Source organism: Carassius gibelio, chromosome B11 (genome assembly GCF_023724105.1).
Source record: "Carassius gibelio isolate Cgi1373 ecotype wild population from Czech Republic chromosome B11, carGib1.2-hapl.c, whole genome shotgun sequence".
NCBI classification, from domain to species: Eukaryota; Metazoa; Chordata; class Actinopteri; order Cypriniformes; family Cyprinidae; genus Carassius; species Carassius gibelio.
The window spans coordinates 2695173-2716761 of record NC_068406.1 but is presented as its reverse complement, the minus strand read 5'-3'; the positions used below and the strand labels follow the sequence as shown (position 1 = coordinate 2716761).

At 35.5% G+C, this 21589-nt stretch overlaps 1 long non-coding RNA gene across 1 annotated transcript; it reads left to right on the top strand.

The window, feature by feature from the left end:
- The first annotated feature begins 541 nt into the window (after positions 1-541).
- LOC127968103 (uncharacterized) lies at positions 542-16919 on the top strand. The gene is made up of 3 exons (XR_008155892.1): positions 542-579; positions 8498-8599; positions 14225-16919. It is a non-coding gene; the product is annotated as an uncharacterized LOC127968103 (long non-coding RNA).
- Positions 16920-21589: the final 4670 nt, after the last annotated feature.

The window sequence follows — 21589 nt, the reverse complement described above, 5'->3', positions numbered from 1 at the left end:
CCCTTTCAGTCGAATTTCCCTTTCAGGAATTGCACCTGTAGGGGCGCATTTTCTCTCAGACAATGTAAGTCTCAGCACATAATACTCAAACAGATGGACAGAGTGAGATGAGATGTCTGACAGTTTTTTAATTTTCTGTTATCCATACAGTGTTGTAAAGTCGTGAAACTATCCATATTTACTCAGAATGACTTTTTTTCTGTATGAAAAAAGGTTTTGAAGTGTTTGGAATTTAAAAATGCAGGACAATTAATAATTCCATTTTTACTGTCATTTAAAAAAATCTCCACGACAAAACCGTTCAAGCTATCCAAAATCCTTTGGCAATTTAAGTTGTTTAAAATGTTTTGGCATCATGTAGACAAAGTTTGGTGTGTATAGTGTTACTCTCCTCTGAGCAGTATGCATTAATTCACAGCTAAATGTAAAAAAAAATCCACATTCAAATCAAAATAGCTGACTTCCTGTTGATCGTAGCTGATGACTTTGAATTAGAAAGTTGTCCGTCTTGATAAGAACAATTTTTGTACCGAGTTTGGTACCTGTAGCTAAAACTAACCCCCCCACTTTTGACAAAAGGTGGCGCTATAGAGTGCCTCTTCCACGCCCTCTTATGAACTTTTGCCAGTGTCTAGTTATCATAAATACTGATGTGTTCTGAATTTCATGAAATTCTAAGTATGTTATATGCCTTAAAATCACCTGAGAAGTATTCAAGTTTGACATGTTGCCACGGCAACAATATTTTTAGATATCAATATCCCCCTAGCAGATTAATATAGGCTGTGTTTTAACATTATTCTGATGAAGTTTGAAGCAAATCGAGTAAAAATAAGATGCTGAATACAAAGCATTTTGAAAATGACACACTTCCTGCTGCCAGTTGGTGGCGCTATAACTTTGACTCCTAATAGTCACATATATGCGATCGACATCATACAAAGAATAATCTGATGAAGTTTGATTAAAATCAGGAAATGTATGTGGATGGTATTAGACACTTCCTGTTTCTCATTTCTCGCCATAAATTCAATGCCTCGCCACGAGCAAACCGTTTGAGATATCAAAAATCCCCTGGCAATTTTTCATCCTCAGTGTCTTGAGATCATGTTGACCGAGTTTGGCGGCAATCGAGTAAAAAACCTATGACAAGTATTTCAAATTCCAGAGCATGCGCTTTTTACATAACTCTAAATAGCTGACTTCCTGTTGGGCGGAGCCTATGACATGCAATACGCAAGTTGTTCGGCACGATGAGATCTATATGTGTACTGAGTTTCATATTAATACGTGCAAGTATGTGTGAGCTATACATCAACATTTATGACTGTGTTCCAGGGGGCGCTGTAGAGCCCCTGTGCCACGCCCGTGTCCCAGCCTCTGCAGGCTCCTAAAGGCCACAGATTCCAAATTGTGCGCAAACTTTCAAGAGTTTTTGAGTATGTTAAGGACCCCAAAAGCCCCCACAACTTTGACGACAAATATGAATAATAAACCCCAAATAGCCAACTTCCTGTTGGGCGGAGCCTATGATATGCAATACGAAAGTTGTTTGTATTGATGAGTTCTATATGTGTACCGAGTTTCGTACGTCTACGTGCAAGTATGTATGATATATGGCCCTCCATATTCCAGGGGGCGCTGTAGAGCCCCTGTGCCACGCCCGTGTATCAGTCTCTGCCCGGCCCTAATGGCCGCAGGTTCCAATGTGTGTGCCAATTTTCAAGACTTTTTAAGCATGTTAAGGGCCCCAAAAGCCCCCGAAACCTTGAAGAAAAATAATAATAATAAATAATAATAATAATAATAATAATAATAATAATAACAAATAATCCTAAGGAAAACAATAGGGCTCTCGCCCTCCAGGCTTGAGCCCTAATAATCCTAAGGAAAACAATAGGGCTCTCGCCCTCCAGGCTTGAGCCCTAACAAGAATAATCCTTAGAAGAACAATAGGGCTCTTCGCCCCTTCGGGCTTGAGCCCTAAATAATAAATATAGCTGCAAGCAGCGATGTCGGGCTCAAGCCATCAGTGCAACGCCACCCTGGTGGCATCGGGAAAACTGTGCCCAGCGGGCATAAGCATTTACAGTAACCCTCTGACAATCAAGTTTTAAGGGATGTGGCAGTTAAAGGGTTAATCCGACCAATCTAGACTTTGAAATCACATACACAGAACAATATATATAACTTTAGTAACACTTTATTTTAAAATGTATAAAAAATGTATAAGGTGTGCATTGTAGCTGACACCTATATGAACACATTACAATTGTTTTGTGACTACAAGTCTTTCTTCTCAAATGCTATTGAGTGGTCGCGAACGCGGATGGGAGAATGGCGCATATTTGTTTTGTTTTTTTTGAGCAACTGGTGCCCCCTCTGGGAGTTGGTGCTCTACGAAGACTGCATACTCTGCATATAGGGAGCGGCGGTACTATCTGGAAGATATATTCCTCAAACCATCGTACAAGTGAAGGTGATGCTAGTCCTTCAAGAATCGCTCAAAACCTTTTCAAGTGTACATTTTCCTTTTATTGCATCTTGAAATAAATATTTCTGAATTCTGAATCAAACTGGGTTGTGTTTATTTATTTATTTCATAAGACAACTGAAACTTTAATCTCCTTTGTAATATATGTGCTTTTAAACCAAGAACAATGTAATTAGAGATGTATTCCTGCTTAATAATGACTATTATTAAGGGAAAAGGCTTTATAATCATGAACTATTTACTAATGCTTAGCTAATGAGTGCAGTTATTATAAAGTGTTACCAATGCATTTACTAATGTTAACAAATTAGACATTATTATACAGTGTTACCAAACACTTTAATAATTTATTAGTGTTTTGTAATGATTTTAATGACCTATAAGCATTTGTGAAATAGTTTTGCTTGCATTGCAGCTTAATCTGTCAGTTGAAGAGTTTTACTGTTACATCCATGAGATTAATAAATGTCATGTCATGTCACAGGTTGTCATAGGTCAGTATCAAATGAGTTTGAAATTATAATTTGCAGCACAAATAAGGCTTCTTAGGATGTTTTTAAATCCCAAAAACTGTCAGAAAAGGATAAGGCCTAAGAGATTTCTTAACCTGTAATGAAAGGAAAAAAACACCACCATTAGCAACAACAAAAACAATAACAATTTAAAATATAGATTTTTTTTCCTGATTATTAAAGGAATGATTAGGTCTCTCTCTCTCTCTCTCTCTCTCTCTCTCTCTCTCTGCCAGACAGCCCCTCCCTACAATCCACACACACTGTCAGTCACCAAAGATTCACAGTCACCAACCCCCTCACACTCACACTCCCCCTCCCTCTCCCCCTCCCTTTCCTCACACAGACGGAGTGGCCAGAGTGAGATCATGTCAGTTGAGAAGTCTGACAGTTTTTTCTTTTCTTTTATCCATACAGTGTTGTAAAGTCATGAAACTATGCATATTTCCTCATAATGATTTGATCTCTGTATGAAAACATGCCTTGAAGTGTTTGGAAGCTGCAATTTAGACATACAATACAATTAATGTTTCCCTTCTTACTGTCATTTCAAAAAATCACCACGTCAAAACCGTTCAAGCTAACCAAAATCCGTTCGCAATTTAAGTTCCTCGATGTTGTTTCTTCATGTAGTCAAAGTTTGGTGTGTATAGTGTACTTCCCATGTGAGGAGTATGCATTAATTCACAACTGTAAAATCTCAAAAATACACATTCAAATCAAAATAGCTGACTTCCTGTTGATCGTAGCTTATGACTGTGAATTAGAAAGTTGTCCGTCTTGATAAGAACAATTTAAGTACCGAGTTTGGTGTCTGTAGCTAAAACTAAATAAAATGCATTATTATTATTATTAGCTGTACACTTGCTAAACATTTTTAAATATAAACTTATGCAATTGTGTGTGTGTATATATATATATATATATATATATATATATATATATATATATATATATATATATATATATATATATATATATATATATATATATATATATATATATTATATATATAAATTCAAGTGTACAGTTTTCTTTTATTGCATCTTGAAATAAATATTTATGAGTTCTGTGTTTGTTTATTTTATTTATTTTATTTTTTATTTTACATTTTTTTTGGGGAGATTACAGCCTTTAATCTCCTCAAAATAAATGTGCATATAAACCATGAACAATTTAATTATAGCTGTATTTATAAAATGCTTACTAAAATATTAATTTTGGGAGAAGGCTATATAAAGCATGAACTGACTATTTACTAATGCTTAGCTAAGAATTGCAGCTATTATGAAGTGTTACCAATGCATTTACTAATGTTAACAATTGAGACATTATTTTAAAGTGTTACCAAATCCTTAAATAATTTAAAAGTGTTTTGTTATGATTTCATTAACCTATAAGCATTTGTGAAATAGTTCTGCTTGCATTAAAGCTTAGTCTTCATCTGTGAGCTGAACAGTTTTACTGTTACATCCTTGAGATTATGTAAATTCAAATAAATGTCATGTCACAGGGTGACAGAGGTCAGTATCAAATGAGTTTGAAATTATTATTTGCAGCACAAATAAGGTTTTTTAGGATTTTTTTTAATCCCTGAAACTGTCAGAAAAGGATAAGGCCTAAGATATTTCTTAAGATGTAATGATAACAGCACAATTAGCAACAACAACAAAAAAATAACTATTTAAAATACAGTTTTTTTTCTGGTGATTAAAGAGATGTTTAAGTCTCTCTCTCTCTCTCTCTCTCTCTCTCTGTCTGTCTGCCACTCAGCTCACACCCCTCCCCCACTCACACTCACACACACACACAGAGTCAGCACACAGAGTGACAGAGTGAGATCAGATGTCTGACAGTTTTTTAATTTTCTTTTAATCATACAGTGCTGTAAAGTCATGAAACTATGCATATTTCCTCAGAATCACTGGTTTTCTAAATTAAAAATGTTTTTTAAAGGTTTGGAAGCTGCAATTTAAAAATACAAGACGATTAATGTTTCACTTTTTACTGTCATTTCAAAAAATCACCACGACAAAACCGTTCAAGCTAACCAAAATCTGTTCGCAATTTAAGTTCCTCGATGTTTTTTCTTCATGTAGACAACGTTTGGTGTGTATAGTGTACTTCCCCTGTGAGGAGTATTCATTAATTCACAACTGTAAAATCTCAAAAATACACATTCAAATCAAAATAGCCGACTTCCTGTTGATCGTAGCTGATGACTGTGAATTAGAAAGTTGTCCGTCTTGAAAAGAACAATTTATGTACCAAGTTTGGTGTCTGTAGCTGAAACTAACCCCCCCACTTTTGACAAAAGGTGGCGCTATAGAGTGCCTCCTTCACGCCCTTTTAAAAGCTTTTGCCATTGTCTAGCTATCAAGAATACTGATATGTGTTTTGAGTTTCATGTAAATCTGAGCTTGTTGTCTGCCTCAAACTCACCATAACAGAACATTCAAGTTTGACACGTTGCCATGGCAACACTATATCAGATATCAATATCCCCACAACAGATTTACATCGGCCGTGTTTTGTCATTATTCTGATGAAGTTTTAAGTAAATCGAGTAAAAATAAGATGCTGAATTCAAAGCATTTGGAAAATGACACACTTCCTGCTGCCAGTTGGTGGCGCTATAACGTTGACTCTTAATAGCCACATATATACAATCGGTATCATACAACGAACAAACCCATGAAGTTTGATCAAATTCAGGAAATGTATGTGGATGTTATTAGACATTTCCTGTTTCTCATTTCTCGCCATAAGTTCCATGCCTCGCCACGGGCAAACCGTTCGAGATATCAAAAATCCCCTCGCAATTTTTCATCCTCAATGTCTTGAGATCATGTTCACCGAGTTTCGTGGCGAACGGGTTGAAAACCTCAGAGGAGTATTTCAAATTCCAGAGCATGCTTTTTTTAAACAGCCCTGAATAGCTGACTTCCTGTTGGGCGGAGCCTATGACATAAAGTGTGAAAGTTGTTCGGCTCAATGAGATCTATAAGTGTACCGAGTTTGATATAAATACATGCAAGTGTGTGTGAGCTATGGTTCAAGAATTCTGACTGTCTTCCAGGGGGCGCTGTAGAGCCCCTGTGCCACGCCCGGGTCCCAGCCTCTGCGGCGTCCTGATGGCCGCAGATTCCAATGTGTGTGCCAATTTTCAAGAGTTTTTGAGCATGTTAAGGCCCCCAAAACACCCCGGAAGGTTTAATAAAAAATAAAAATAATAATAATAAATATAGCTGCAAGCAGCGATGTCGGGCTCAAGCCATCAATGCAACGCTACCCCGGTGGCATCAGGAAAACTGTGCCCAGCGGGCATAAGCATTTACAGTAACCCTCTGACAATACAATTTTAAGGGATGCGGCAGTTAAAGGGTTAATCCGACCAATCTAGACTTTGAAATCACATACACAGAACAATATATATAACTTTAGTAACACATTATTTTTATATTTATAAAAAATTTATAAGGTGTGCATTATAGCCATCACCTATATGAACACATTACAATTGTTTTGTGACTGCAAGTCTTTCTTCTCAAATGCTATTGAGCTTCAAATTTGCATTTGAGCCCATGTGAAATAGTAGCATAATTTACATATGACTTACAGTTTGTTGTAATAAATATCAAACATTCAAATTAATTGTGCATTATAGCTGTCACCTAGATGAACAATTACAGTTGTTTTTGTAAGTCATTCTCTTCAAATGCTACTGACGTTAGAAAAGTGTATAACAATATCACATGTAACTTTAGAGACCGTCCCTAAATTTGAGACTCTCGAATGTCCAATGTCAAGACAGCTTTATGCCTGTTTTTTTTTTCTTTCTTTAGTTTTCTTTTCTCTGTGCCGGATTGCTGATGTCCTATACCCAGGCATAGATGTCCATCCATCAATTACGAACATTCAGCCGCAAACATGTGGTGTGATCTGTCACGAGCGCGGATGGGAGAATGGCGCATGTTTTTTTTCTTTTTTTTCTTTTTTTTTTGAGCAACTGGGATGGTGCCCCTTCTGGGATTTGGTGCCCTGCGAATACTGCATACTCTGCATATAGGGAGCGGCGGTACTATCTGGAAGATATATTCCTCAAACCATCGTACAAGAAGTGGTGATGCTAGTCCTTCAAGAATCGCTCAAAAGCTATTTAAGTGTACAGTTTCCTTTTATTGCATCTTGAAATAAATATTTCTGAATTCTGAATCAAACTGGGTTGTGTTTATTTATTTATTTATTTTATGAGACAACTGAGACTTTAATCTCCTTTGTAATATATGTGCTTTTAAACCAAGAACAATTTATTTATAGATGTATTACTGCTTTATAATGACTATTATTAAGCGAAAAGGCTTTATAATCATGAACTATTTACTAATGCTTAGCTAATGAGTGCCATTATTATAAAGTGTTACCAATGCATTTACTAATGTTAACAAATTAGACATTATTTTACAGTGTTACCAAATCCTTAAATAATTTATTAGTGTTTTGTAATGATTTTAATAACCTATAAGCATTTGTGAAATAGTTTTGCTTGCATTGCAGCTTTATCTGTCAGTTTAAGAGTTTTACTGTTACATCCATGAGATTAATAAATGTCATGTCACGTCACAGTTTGTCATAGGTCAGTATCAAATGAGTTTTAAATTATTATTTGCAGCATAAATAAGGATTCTTAGGATGTTTTTAAATCCCTAAAACTGCCAGAAAAGGATAAGGCCTAAGAGATTTCTTAACCTGTAATGAAAGGAAAAAAACGCCACCATTAGCAACAACAAAAACAATAACAATTTAAAATACAGATATTTTTTTCCTGATTATTAAAGGGATGATAAGGTCTCTCTCTCTCTCTCTCTCTCTCTGCCAGACAGCCCCTCCCTACAGTCCACACACACTGTCAGTCACCAAAAATTCACAGTCACCAACCCCCTCACACTCCCCCTCCCTCTCCCCCTCCCTTTCCTCACACAGACAGAGTGGCCAGAGTGAGATCATGTCAGTTGAGAAGTCTGACAGTTTTCACATTTTCTTTTACCCATACAGTGTTGTAAAGTCGTGAAACTATGCATATTTCCTCAGAATTATTTGATATCTGTATGAAAAAATGCTTTGAAGTGTTTGGAAGCTGCAATTTAAAAATACAAGACAATTAATGTTTCCCTTTTTTACTGTCATTTCAAAAAATCACCACGACAAAACCGTTCAAGCTAACCAAAATCTGTTCGCAATTTAAGTTCCTCGATGTTTTTTCTTCATGTAGACAAAGTTTGGTGTGTATAGTGTACTTCCCCTGTGAGGAGTATTCATTAATTCACAACTGTAAAATCTCAAAAAATACACATTAAAATCAAAATAGCCGACTTCCTGTTGGTCGTAGCTGATAACTGTGAATTAGAAAGTTGTCCGTCTTGATAAGAACAATTTATGTACCAAGTTTGGTGTCTGTAGCTAAAACTAACCCCCCCACTTTTGACTAAAGGTGGCGCTATAGAGTGCCTCATTCACGCCCTTTTAAAAGCTTTTGCCATTGTCTAGCTATCACTAATACTGATATGTGTTTTGAGTTTCATGTAAATCTGAGGTTGTTATCTGCCTCAAAATCACCATAACAGAATATTCAAGTTTGACACGTTGCCATGGCAACACTATATCAGATATCAATATCCCCACAACAGATTTTCATCGGCCGTGTTTTGTCATTATTCTGATGAAGTTTTAAGCAAATCGAGTAAAAATAAGATGCTGAATTCAAAGCATTTGGAAAATGACACACTTCCTGCTGCCAGTTGGTGGCGCTATAACGTTGACTCTTAATAGTCACATATATACAATCGGTATCATACAACGAACAAACCCATGAAGTTTGATCAAATTCAGGAAATGTATGTGGATGTTATTAGACATTTCCTATTTCTCATTTCTCGCCATAAGTTCCACGCCTCGCCACGGGCAAACCGTTCGAGATATCAAAAATCCCCTCGCAATTTTTCATCCTCAATGTCTTGAGATCATGTTCACCGAGTTTCGTGGCGAACGGGTTGAAAACCTCAGAGGAGTATTTCAAATTCCAGAGCATGCTTTTTTTAAACAGCCCTGAATAGCTGATTTCCTGTTGGGCGGAGCCTATGACATAAAGTGTGAAAGTTGTTCAGCTCAATGAGATCTATAAGTCTACTGAGTTTCATATAAATACATGCAAGTGTGTGTGAGCTATGGTTCAAGATTTCTGACTGTGTTCCAGGGGGCGCTGTAGAGCCCCTGTGCCACGCCCGGGTCCCAGCCTCTGCGGCGTCCTGATGGCCGCAGATTCCAATGTGTGTGCCAATTTTCAAGAGTTTTTGAGCATGTTAAGGCCCCCAAAAACCCCCGGAAGGTTTAATAAAAAATAAAAATAATAATAAATATAGCTGCAAGCAGCGATGTCGGGCTCAAGCCGTCAGTGCAACACCACCCCGGTGGCATCAGGATAACTGTGCCCAGCGGGCATAAGCATTTACAGTAACCCTCTGACAATCAGTTTTAAGGGATGCGGCAGTTAAAGGGTTAATCCGACCAATCTAGACTTTGAAATCACATACACAGAACAATATATATAACTTTAGTAACACTTTATTTTAATATTTATAAAAAATGTATAAGGTGTGCATTGTAGCTGACACCTATATGAACACATTACAATTGCTTTGTGACTGCAAGTCTTTCTTCTCAAATGCTATTGAGCTTCAAATTTGCATTTGAGCCCATGTGAAAAAGTTGCATAATTTACATATGACTTACAGTTTGTTGTAATAAATATCAAACATTCAATTTAATTGTGCATTATAGCTGTCACCTAGTTGAACAATTACAGTTGTTTTTATGACTGTAAGTCATTCTCTTCAAATGCTACTGACGTTAAAAAAGTGTATAACAATATCACATGTAACTTTAGAGACCGGCCCTAAATTTGAGACTCTAGAAAGTCCAATGTCAAGACAACTTTATGCCTGTTTTATTTTCTTTAGTTTTCTTTTCTCTGTGCCGGATTGCTGATGTCCTATACCCAGGCATAGATGTCCATCCATCAATTACGAACATTCAGCCGCAAACATGAGGTGTGAGCGGTCGCGAGCGCGGATGGGAGAATGACGCATGTTTTTTTTTTTTTTTTTTTTTTTTTTGAGCAACTGGGATGGTGCCCCCTCTGGGAGTTGGTGCCCTACGAAGACTGCATACTATGTTATACTGCATAATGTTAACAAATTAGACATTATTTTACAGTGTTACCAAATCCTTAAATAATGTATTAGTGTTTTGTAATGATTTTAATGACCTATAAGCATTTGTGAAATAGTTTTGCTTGCATTGCAGCTTTATCTGTCAGTTGAAGAGTTTTACTGTTACATCCATGAGATTAATAAATGTCATGTCACGTCACAGGTTGTCATAGGTCAGTATCAAATGAGTTTGAAATTATTATTTGCAGCACAAATTAGGGTTCTTAGGATGTTTTTAAATCCCTAAAACTGTCAGAAAAGGATAAGGCATAAGAGATTTCTTAACCTGTAATGACAGGAAAAAACACCACCATTAGCAACAACAAAAACAATAACAATTTAAAATACAGATTTTTTTTTCCTGATTATTAAAGGGATGATTACGTCTCTCTGTCTCTCTCTCTGCCAGACAGCCCCTCCCTACAGTCCACACACACTGTCACAGTCACCAACCCCCTCACACTCCCCCTCCCTCTCCCCCTCCCTTCCCTCACACAGACAGGGTGGCCAGAGTGAGATCATGTCAGTTGAGAAGTCTGACAGTTTTTTCTTTTCTTTTATCCATACAGTGTTGTAAAGTCATGAAACTATGCATATTTCCTCATAATGATTTGATCTCTGTATGAAAACATGCCTTGAAGTGTTTGGAAGCTGCAATTTAGACATACAATACAATTAATGTTTCCCCTTCTTACTGTCATTTCAAAAAATCACCACGTCAAAACCGTTCAAGCTAACCAAAATCCGTTCGCAATTTAAGTTCCTCGATGTTGTTTCTTCATGTAGTCAAAGTTTGGTGTGTATAGTGTACTTCCCATGTGAGGAGTACGCATTAATTCACAACTGTAAAATCTCAAAAATACACATTCAAATCAAAATAGCTGACTTCCTGTTGATCGTAGCTTATGACTGTGAATTAGAAAGTTGTCCGTCTTGATAAGAACAATTTAAGTACCGAGTTTGGTGTCTGTAGCTAAAACTAAATAAAATGCATTATTATTATTATTAGCTGTACACTTGCTAAACATTTTTAAATATAAACTTATGCAATTGTGTGTGTATATATATATATATATATATATATATATATATATATATATATATATATATATATATATATATATATATATATATATATATATATATATATATATATATATATAATAAATTCAAGTGTACAGTTTTCTTTTATTGCATCTTGAAATAAATATTTATGAGTTCTGTGTTTGTTTATTTTATTTATTTTATTTTTTATTTTACATTTTTTTTAGGGAGATTACAGCCTTTAATCTCCTCAAAATAAATGTGCATATAAACCATGAACAATTTAATTATAGCTGTATTTATAAAATGCTTACTAAAATATTAATTTTGGGAGAAGGCTATATAAAGCATGAACTGACTATTTACTAATGCTTAGCTAAGAATTGCAGCTATTATGAAGTGTTACCAATGCATTTACTAATGTTAACAATTGAGACATTATTTTAAAGTGTTACCAAATCCTTAAATAATTTAAAAGTGTTTTGTTATGATTTCATTAACCTATAAGCATTTGTGAAATAGTTCTGCTTGCATTAAAGCTTAGTCTTCATCTGTGAGCTGAACAGTTTTACTGTTACATCCTTGAGATTATGTAAATTCAAATAAATGTCATGTCACAGGGTGACAGAGGTCAGTATCAAATGAGTTTGAAATTATTATTTGCAGCACAAATAAGGTTTTTTAGGATTTTTTTTAATCCCTGAAACTGTCAGAAAAGGATAAGGCCTAAGATATTTCTTAAGATGTAATGATAACAGCACAATTAGCAACAACGACAAAAAAATAACTATTTATGTTTAAGTCTCTCTCTCTCTCTCTCTCTCTCTCTCTCTCTCTCTCTCTCTCTCTCTCTCTGTCTGTCTGCCACTCAGCTCACACCCCTCCCCCACTCACACTCACACACACACAGAGTCAGCACACAGAGTGACAGAGTGAGATCAGATGTCTGACAGTTTTTTAATTTTCTTTTAACCATACAGTGTTGTAAAGTCATGAAACTATGCATATTTCCTCATAATGATTTGATCTCTGTATGAAAACATGCCTTGAAGTGTTTGGAAGCTGCAATTTAGACATACAATACAATTAATGTTTCCCCTTCTTACTGTCATTTCAAAAAATCACCACGTCAAAACCGTTCAAGCTAACCAAAATCCGTTCGCAATTTAAGTTCCTCGATGTTGTTTCTTCATGTAGTCAAAGTTTGGTGTGTATAGTGTACTTCCCATGTGAGGAGTACGCATTAATTCACAACTGTAAAATCTCAAAAATACACATTCAAATCAAAATAGCTGACTTCCTGTTGATCGTAGCTTATGACTGTGAATTAGAAAGTTGTCCGTCTTGATAAGAACAATTTAAGTACCGAGTTTGGTGTCTGTAGCTAAAACTAAATAAAATGCATTATTATTATTATTAGCTGTACACTTGCTAAACATTTTTAAATATAAACTTATGCAATTGTGTGTGTATATATATATATATATATATATATATATATATATATATATAAATTCAAGTGTACAGTTTTCTTTTATTGCATCTTGAAATAAATATTTATGAGTTCTGTGTTTGTTTATTTTATTTTTTATTTTACATTTTTTTAGGGAGATTACAGCCTTTAATCTCCTCAAAATAAATGTGCATATAAACCATGAACAATTTAATTATAGCTGTATTTATAAAATGCTTACTAAAATATTAATTTTGGGAGAAGGCTATATAAAGCATGAACTGACTATTTACTAATGCTTAGCTAAGAATTGCAGCTATTATGAAGTGTTACCAATGCATTTACTAATGTTAACAATTGAGACATTATTTTAAAGTGTTACCAAATCCTTAAATAATTTAAAAGTGTTTTGTTATGATTTCATTAACCTATAAGCATTTGTGAAATAGTTCTGCTTGCATTAAAGCTTAGTCTTCATCTGTGAGCTGAACAGTTTTACTGTTACATCCTTGAGATTATGTAAATTCAAATAAATGTCATGTCACAGGGTGACAGAGGTCAGTATCAAATGAGTTTGAAATTATTATTTGCAGCACAAATAAGGTTTTTTAGGATTTTTTTTAATCCCTGAAACTGTCAGAAAAGGATAAGGCCTAAGATATTTCTTAAGATGTAATGATAACAGCACAATTAGCAACAACAACAAAAAAATAACTATTTAAAATACAGTTTTTTTTCTGGTGATTAAAGAGATGTTTAAGTCTCTCTCTCTCTCTCTCTCTCTCTCTCTGTCTGTCTGCCACTCAGCTCACACCCCTCCCCCACTCACACTCACACACACACACAGAGTCAGCACACAGAGTGACAGAGTGAGATCAGAAGTCTGACAGTTTTTTAATTTTCTTTTAATCATACAGTGCTGTAAAGTCATGAAACTATGCATATTTCCTCAGAATCACTGGTTTTCTAAATTAAAAATGTTTTTTAAAGGTTTGGAAGCTGCAATTTAAAAATACAAGACGATTAATGTTTCACTTTTTACTGTCATTTCAAAAAATCACCACGACAAAACCGTTCAAGCTAACCAAAATCTGTTCGCAATTTAAGTTCCTCGATGTTTTTTCTTCATGTAGACAACGTTTGGTGTGTATAGTGTACTTCCCCTGTGAGGAGTATTCATTAATTCACAACTGTAAAATCTCAAAAATACACATTCAAATCAAAATAGCCGACTTCCTGTTGATCGTAGCTGATGACTGTGAATTAGAAAGTTGTCCGTCTTGAAAAGAACAATTTATGTACCAAGTTTGGTGTCTGTAGCTGAAACTAACCCCCCCACTTTTGACAAAAGGTGGCGCTATAGAGTGCCTCCTTCACGCCCTTTTAAAAGCTTTTGCCATTGTCTAGCTATCAAGAATACTGATATGTGTTTTGAGTTTCATGTAAATCTGAGCTTGTTGTCTGCCTCAAACTCACCATAACAGAACATTCAAGTTTGACACGTTGCCATGGCAACACTATATCAGATATCAATATCCCCACAACAGATTTACATCGGCCGTGTTTTGTCATTATTCTGATGAAGTTTTAAGTAAATCGAGTAAAAATAAGATGCTGAATTCAAAGCATTTGGAAAATGACACACTTCCTGCTGCCAGTTGGTGGCGCTATAACGTTGACTCTTAATAGCCACATATATACAATCGGTATCATACAACGAACAAACCCATGAAGTTTGATCAAATTCAGGAAATGTATGTGGATGTTATTAGACATTTCCTGTTTCTCATTTCTCGCCATAAGTTCCATGCCTCGCCACGGGCAAACCGTTCGAGATATCAAAAATCCCCTCGCAATTTTTCATCCTCAATGTCTTGAGATCATGTTCACCGAGTTTCGTGGCGAACGGGTTGAAAACCTCAGAGGAGTATTTCAAATTCCAGAGCATGCTTTTTTTAAACAGCCCTGAATAGCTGACTTCCTGTTGGGCGGAGCCTATGACATAAAGTGTGAAAGTTGTTCGGCTCAATGAGATCTATAAGTGTACCGAGTTTGATATAAATACATGCAAGTGTGTGTGAGCTATGGTTCAAGAATTCTGACTGTCTTCCAGGGGGCGCTGTAGAGCCCCTGTGCCACGCCCGGGTCCCAGCCTCTGCGGCGTCCTGATGGCCGCAGATTCCAATGTGTGTGCCAATTTTCAAGAGTTTTTGAGCATGTTAAGGCCCCCAAAACACCCCGGAAGGTTTAATAAAAAATAAAAATAATAATAATAATTAAAGCTGCAAGCAGCGATGGCGGGCTCAAGCCACCAATGCCATCGCCACCCCGGTGGCATCAGGTAAACTGTGCCCAGCGGGCACATGCATTTACAATATCCCTCTGGCAGTGAGGTTTTAAAGGATATGGCAGTTAAAGGGCTAATCCGAATCATCTAGACTTTAAAATCACATTAACACAGAACAATCTATATATATATATATATATATAGAACTTTAGTAACACTTTACAATAAGATTCCATTTATAAACATTGTGTTAACATGAACAATATTTATATAGCATTCATTCATGTCAGTTAATATTCCAAACTTAAACATTAAAACATTGTTTTATTGTGATTTTTTTCCAAGCACATTTTACCAATTCCAAACCATATCAATCTTAATAACTACCATTATTTTTTATTTAATCATTTATGAGTGCTATACAATAGTCAAGGAAAGCTGGAAGAGAAAAACAGGTCAAGAAGAACTGACAAAAGAATTGCAAAATATTAGGAATTAATGTGAAGATAAATTTTTAGTCAATTCTGCAAGACAGACTTTCAGGAAAGGAGGTGGAATAAAAATGAGCTCCTAAATCTTAATCCTGGATTCTGGAAGATATATTCCTCAAACCATCGAACAAGAGGAGGTGGTGCTGGTCCTTCACGAGTCACTCTAATCTGTTTATTAAGCCTATATATAAAGTCTTAATATATAGTATTTCACAATACTTCATGGTATTCTAATTAAATCATTTTTTGGAATCTTAAGTCTCTCAGAACCTGACACATTGTAATTCTGAGACTCCAGGAAAGTGGCAGTTCTGTAAAATGTTGGCGCTGGAGACTAAATGCTCCCTGATAGTTTCACACCTAATTCACTTAACACACACACACACACACACACACACACACACACACACACACACACACACACACACGCACACACACACACTACCCACAGTGACAGAGGGACAGAGTGACATCAGATGTATGATAGTTTTTTTTAATTTTCTATCATCCATATAGTGTTGTATAGTCATGAAACTATGCATATTTCCTCAGAATGACTTGTATTCTATGTGTAATTTTTTTTTTTAAAGTGTTTAGAAGCTGCACTTTAAAAAAATAAAAGACATTTACTGGTTACTTTTTTACTGTTATTTCAAAAAATCACCACGACAAAACCATTCAAGCTATCCAAAATTCATTCGCACCTGTTCTGTAAGATTAATTCTTTAAACAGTGGTAAAAGAGGATGTGGTGCTGAACCTTCAAGAGTCACTCAAAACGTATCTGTCTTATAAAGAATTATTCTTAATATACACTTCACAATACTTCAGCTTGTTATTCTAATTAAGTGAGGGTCATTTTATCAGTAAAATACATAAAATTCATATTATTTTTCTTTGAAAGATTTCTATAAATGATTTAAATCATACTCGTTTCTACAATAATTATTTAAAAGTAATCCTATAGCTCCCTCTGGTGGCCATTATTGGTACTAAGAATTGCAAGCTTGATTTATAAGTTATGATAGTTTTAATTTTATGCTGGCTCTTGAAAATGATAAAGCTATGAAACTTACTGTGCTTCCTTCAAATGATGACTTCTACGTATATAAAAAATTATGAAGAGTTGGAATGAAAAATTTTAAAGATATAGTAAAATAACTATTGTATTTTTTTATGTTACTTTAATAAATCGCTATGGCCACACCATTTAAGGTATCCTAAACCCATTCGCAATTTAACATCTTCAGTATATTAGCTTCATGCTAAAAAAATTTGGTGTGAACTACTTGTGTCTTCTTGGAAGAGTATGAATTCATTTACAGGCTGATTTTATCATAAATCCACAATAAAATTTCTGAGTTCTGTATCAATCTGTGTTGTTGTTTGTTTATTTTTATTTTTTTATTTTTCATAGGAAGATAACTGACCCTTTACTCTCCTTTTTAATAAATGTGCTTATAAACCAAGAACAAGCTTTTTATAGCTGTATTTATAAACTGCTTACTACTGACTATTAATATTGGGACAAGGCTTTATAAAGCATGAACTGAATATTTACTTTTTGAGTTTGAAATTATTATTTGCAGCACAAATAAGGTTTTTTAGGATTTTTAAAAATCCCTAAAACTGTCAGAAAAGGATAAGGCCTATAAGATTTCTATGTGAGTGGCTAAATTTATTTGTTTTTATAATTATAATGCATAAACTATGAAATTATACAAAATGTATAAAAATGTACAACAGTTATTGTTTTCCAATGTTTTTTATTTATTTATTTTTTTATTATTTTTTTATTTACATTTCAAAAAATTTGCCTACTGCAATCATTCTAAACAGCTTGAATAAAACCTGTTAATATTTATTATAGACCACTGTAACTGTATAATCTAACAAACAAGTTTATTATGAAAATAAAAGTATGTACACCAGATAAATTGGACGATAAAGAAATTGCTAACAATAGTATAATAGAGCATGTTTTAGGTTTTTAGGCGTTTAGATGCAGAAATGGACAAATCAAATGTAAAATAAAATGTAATTGATTTAATTAAATATAGATTAATTCTTGTTAGAGCAAAATAATAAATAAATAAATACGTACACACATTAAAAAAAGAAGCCAAGATGAATGAGTTTCATTTTTTATATAGATTAAAATTGAAGACAGAAGCAGCTGGTATATGCGGTCACTTAATATTCAAATCCAGTAGATCCACTTCAGATATATTTCTCAACAGTTTATGGTCACGTGGCTGTTTTCGTTTATAGTCGCCAAGCTGTTATTTTGAAATAATCTTGTCCGTTATGTGTTCGTTCGTACGACGAAAGGCAGAATCTTGCAGCTCGAGAGATATATGTTATTCTGCCAGTCGCGCTTTCAAATAGTCTCGCACACTTAATGGGTCACAAACACCTGCATTTAGCTCTTGTTGTGTTACAATGGGTTTATTGTGTGCATTTGTGGTAATATTTTATTTAAAAAAGCTCTTAAACAAGAATAAATTCGTTTGTTTTGAGCTCGACACTGTACGCGCTGATTGGAGGTGGTGATTTCAGATAGGCAGCCACAAATATTTCATTTTCACACAAACAGTTCAAAAACATCTGAATTTAGCTCTTGGTGTGTTCTAATTGGTTAATTGTGTGATATCGCTGTAATAATTTATTTTTAAAAGCTTTAAAACAGGAATAAATTCGTTTTTTTCTGAGCTCTTTACTCCAGACGCTCGTGATCACAGCGGTGATTCATCTCTCCTATTTCTCACGTATCTCTGGCCAGAAATAATTTATCCATGAGCCCTGAACCGGTAATAATCAGATATGTTGGTTTAGCTTGTCAGTGTGAATTAAATCTAAGTATTTATTTGTATTTTTAACCGATTTAAAAATGAAAGTAAAAGTCCGGTAATTGCACCTGTAGGGGCGCAATTTCTCTCAGACAATGGAAGTCTGAAGCACATATACTCAAACAGAGGGACAGAGTGAGATGAGATGTCTGACAGTTATTTAATTTTCTGTTATCCATACAGTGTTGTAAAGTCGTGAAACTATCCATATTTACTCAGAATGACTTTTTTTCTGTATGAAAAAAGGTTTTGAAGTGTTTGGAATTAAAAAATGCAGGACAATTAATAATTCAATTTTTACTGTCATTTAAAAAAATCACCACGACAAAACCGTTCAAGCTATCCAAAATCCATTGGCAATTTAAGTTGTTTAAATGTTTTGGCATCATGTAGACAAAGTTTGGTGAGTATAGTGTTACTCTCCTCTGAGCAGTATGCATTAATTCACAGCTAAATGTAAAAAAAAAATCCACATTCAAATCAAAATAGCTGACTTCCTGTTGATCGTAGCTGATGACTGTGAATTAGAAAGTTGTCCGTCTTGAAAAGAACAATTTATGTACCAAGTTTGGTGTCTGTAGCTAAAACTAACCCCCCCACTTTTGACAAAAGGTGGCGCTATAGAGTGCCTCCTTCACGCCCTTTTAAAAGCTTTTGCCATTGTCTAGCTATCACTAATACTGATATGTATTTTGAGTTTCATGTAAATCTGAGCTTGTTGTCTGCCTCAAACTCACCATAACAGAACATTCAAGTTTGACACGTTGCCATGGCAACACTATATCAGATATCAATATCCCCACAACAGATTTACATCGGCCGTGTTTTGTCATTATTCTGATGAAGTTTTAAGTAAATCGAGTAAAAATAAGATGCTGAATTCAAAGCATTTGGAAAATGACACACTTCCTGCTGCCAGTTGGTGGCGCTATAACGTTGACTCTTAATAGTCACATATATACAATCGGTATCATACAACGAACAAACCCATGAAGTTTGATCAAATTCAGGAAATGTATGTGGATGTTATTAGACATTTCCTGTTTCTCATTTCTCGCCATAAGTTCCACGCCTCGCAATGGGCAAACCGTTCGAGATATCAAAAATCCCCTCGCAATTTTTCATCCTCAATGTCTTGAGATCATGTTCACCGAGTTTCGTGGCGAACGGGTTGAAAACCTCAGAGGAGTATTTCAAATTCCAGAGCATGCTTTTTTTAAACAGCCCTGAATAGCTGACTTCCTGTTGGGCGGAGCCTAGGACATAAAGTGTGAAAATTGTTCGGCTCAATGAGATCTATAAGTGTACCGAGTTTCATATAAATACATGCAAGTGTGTGTGAGCTATGGTTCAAGATTTCTGACTGTGTTCCAGGGGGCGCTGTAGAGCCCCTGTGCCACGCCCGGGTCCAAGCCTCTGCGGCGTCCTGATGGCCGCAGATTCCAATGTGTGTGCCAATTTTCAAGAGTTTTTGAGCATGTTAAGGCCCCCAAAAACCCCCGGAAGGTTTAATAAAAAATAAAAAAAATAATAATAAGAATAATCCTTAGAAGAACAATAGGGCTCTTCGCCCCTTCGGGCTTGAGCCCTAATTAAAGCTGCAAGCAGCGATGAACGGGCCCTCGCACCCGGGCTCACCGCCATCGTGTGGCTTTGGTAAAAAGGTAAACGTTGAGAAATATGCATTTAAACTCATAAACATAAGTGCAATATATCAAAGTTTATTCCATATGTGTGCCAATCTTCCTGTTGCCAGCAGGTGGAGCTATCTTTATAATGGAATATTGGCCTTCAGATGTGTTCAAGCCAGGACCCTTATCACACATGTGAAGTTTGGGCAAGATCGGACATTTTATGCCTGAGTTAAAACATCTTTTATTCCCATGGTGAGACATCAAACTTCGTCATGGCGTCATGGACACGCCTTTTAACAAAAACTCAAGATCTTCACAACTAAACATCACACAGGTCTTTAGATTAGACTGACCACAAAAAAAGACATTAATGTCATAAAATTTCTAGGAGTAGTTTGTCACAGTGTAAAATATGTAACTTCCTGTTGCCAATAGGTGGCGCTATGACTATAACTGAATATTGGCATGTAGATCTGTTCAGGTCAAGAGTCTTATCAAACATGTGAAGTTTGGGGCAGATTGGACATTGTATGTCTGAGTTATGGCACCATCATTTTTCATGGCGAATCATCAAAATTTGTCAGGCCGCCATGGACACGCCCTTTAACAAAACCTCAATTCCTTCGCAATTTAACATCACAAAGGGCTTTAGATTACACTGACCAAGTTTGGTGTTGATCTGAATAAATCTCTAGGAGGAGTTCGTTAAAATACAACCCCTGAAAATGACAAAAACAACACCAATTTTGCAGGGGAAATTAAAAATAACCGACTTCCTGTTGGGATTCGGATTTCGTACCAAGAGACTTTTTTGTAGCTATTGGTGTGTTACATATGTTTACCGATTTTCGTACATGTACATGACATGTAGCTCGAGGCGCACTCCATTGAAAATGTATAGGTGGCGCTATCGAGCCATTTTGCCACACCGAATGGAATATTAGCCTCCAGATGTGTGCAGGTCAGTACTCTTATCAAACATGTGAAGTTTGGGCAAGATCTGATATTTTATGCCTGAGTTACAACAACTTCTACTCCCATGGCGAGACATCGAACTTTGACATGACGCCATGGACACGCCCTTTAACGAAAATTCAAGATCTTCACAATTTAACATCGTACAGGCCTTTAGATTAGACTGACCACAAAAAAGACATTGATGTCATAAAATTTCTAGGAGTAGTTCTTCGCAGCGTAAAATATGACACTTCCTGTTGCCAATAGGTGGCGCTATGAATATAACTGAATATGGGCATGTCAATCTATTCAGTTTCAGAGTCTTATCAACCATGTGAAGTTTGGGGCAGATTGGACATTGTATGTCTGAGTTATAGCAACTTCATTTTTCATGGCGAATCATCGAAATTCGCCAGGCCGCCACTGACACGCCCTTCGACGAAAACTCAAAAGCTTCGCAATTTAACATCGCAAAGGCCTTTAGATTAGGCATACCAAATTTGGTGTTGATCTGAATGAATCTCTTGGAGGAGTTCGTTAAAATACAACGCATGGAAATGACAAAAATGACACAAAATTTGCTCATAATATTAGAAATAAC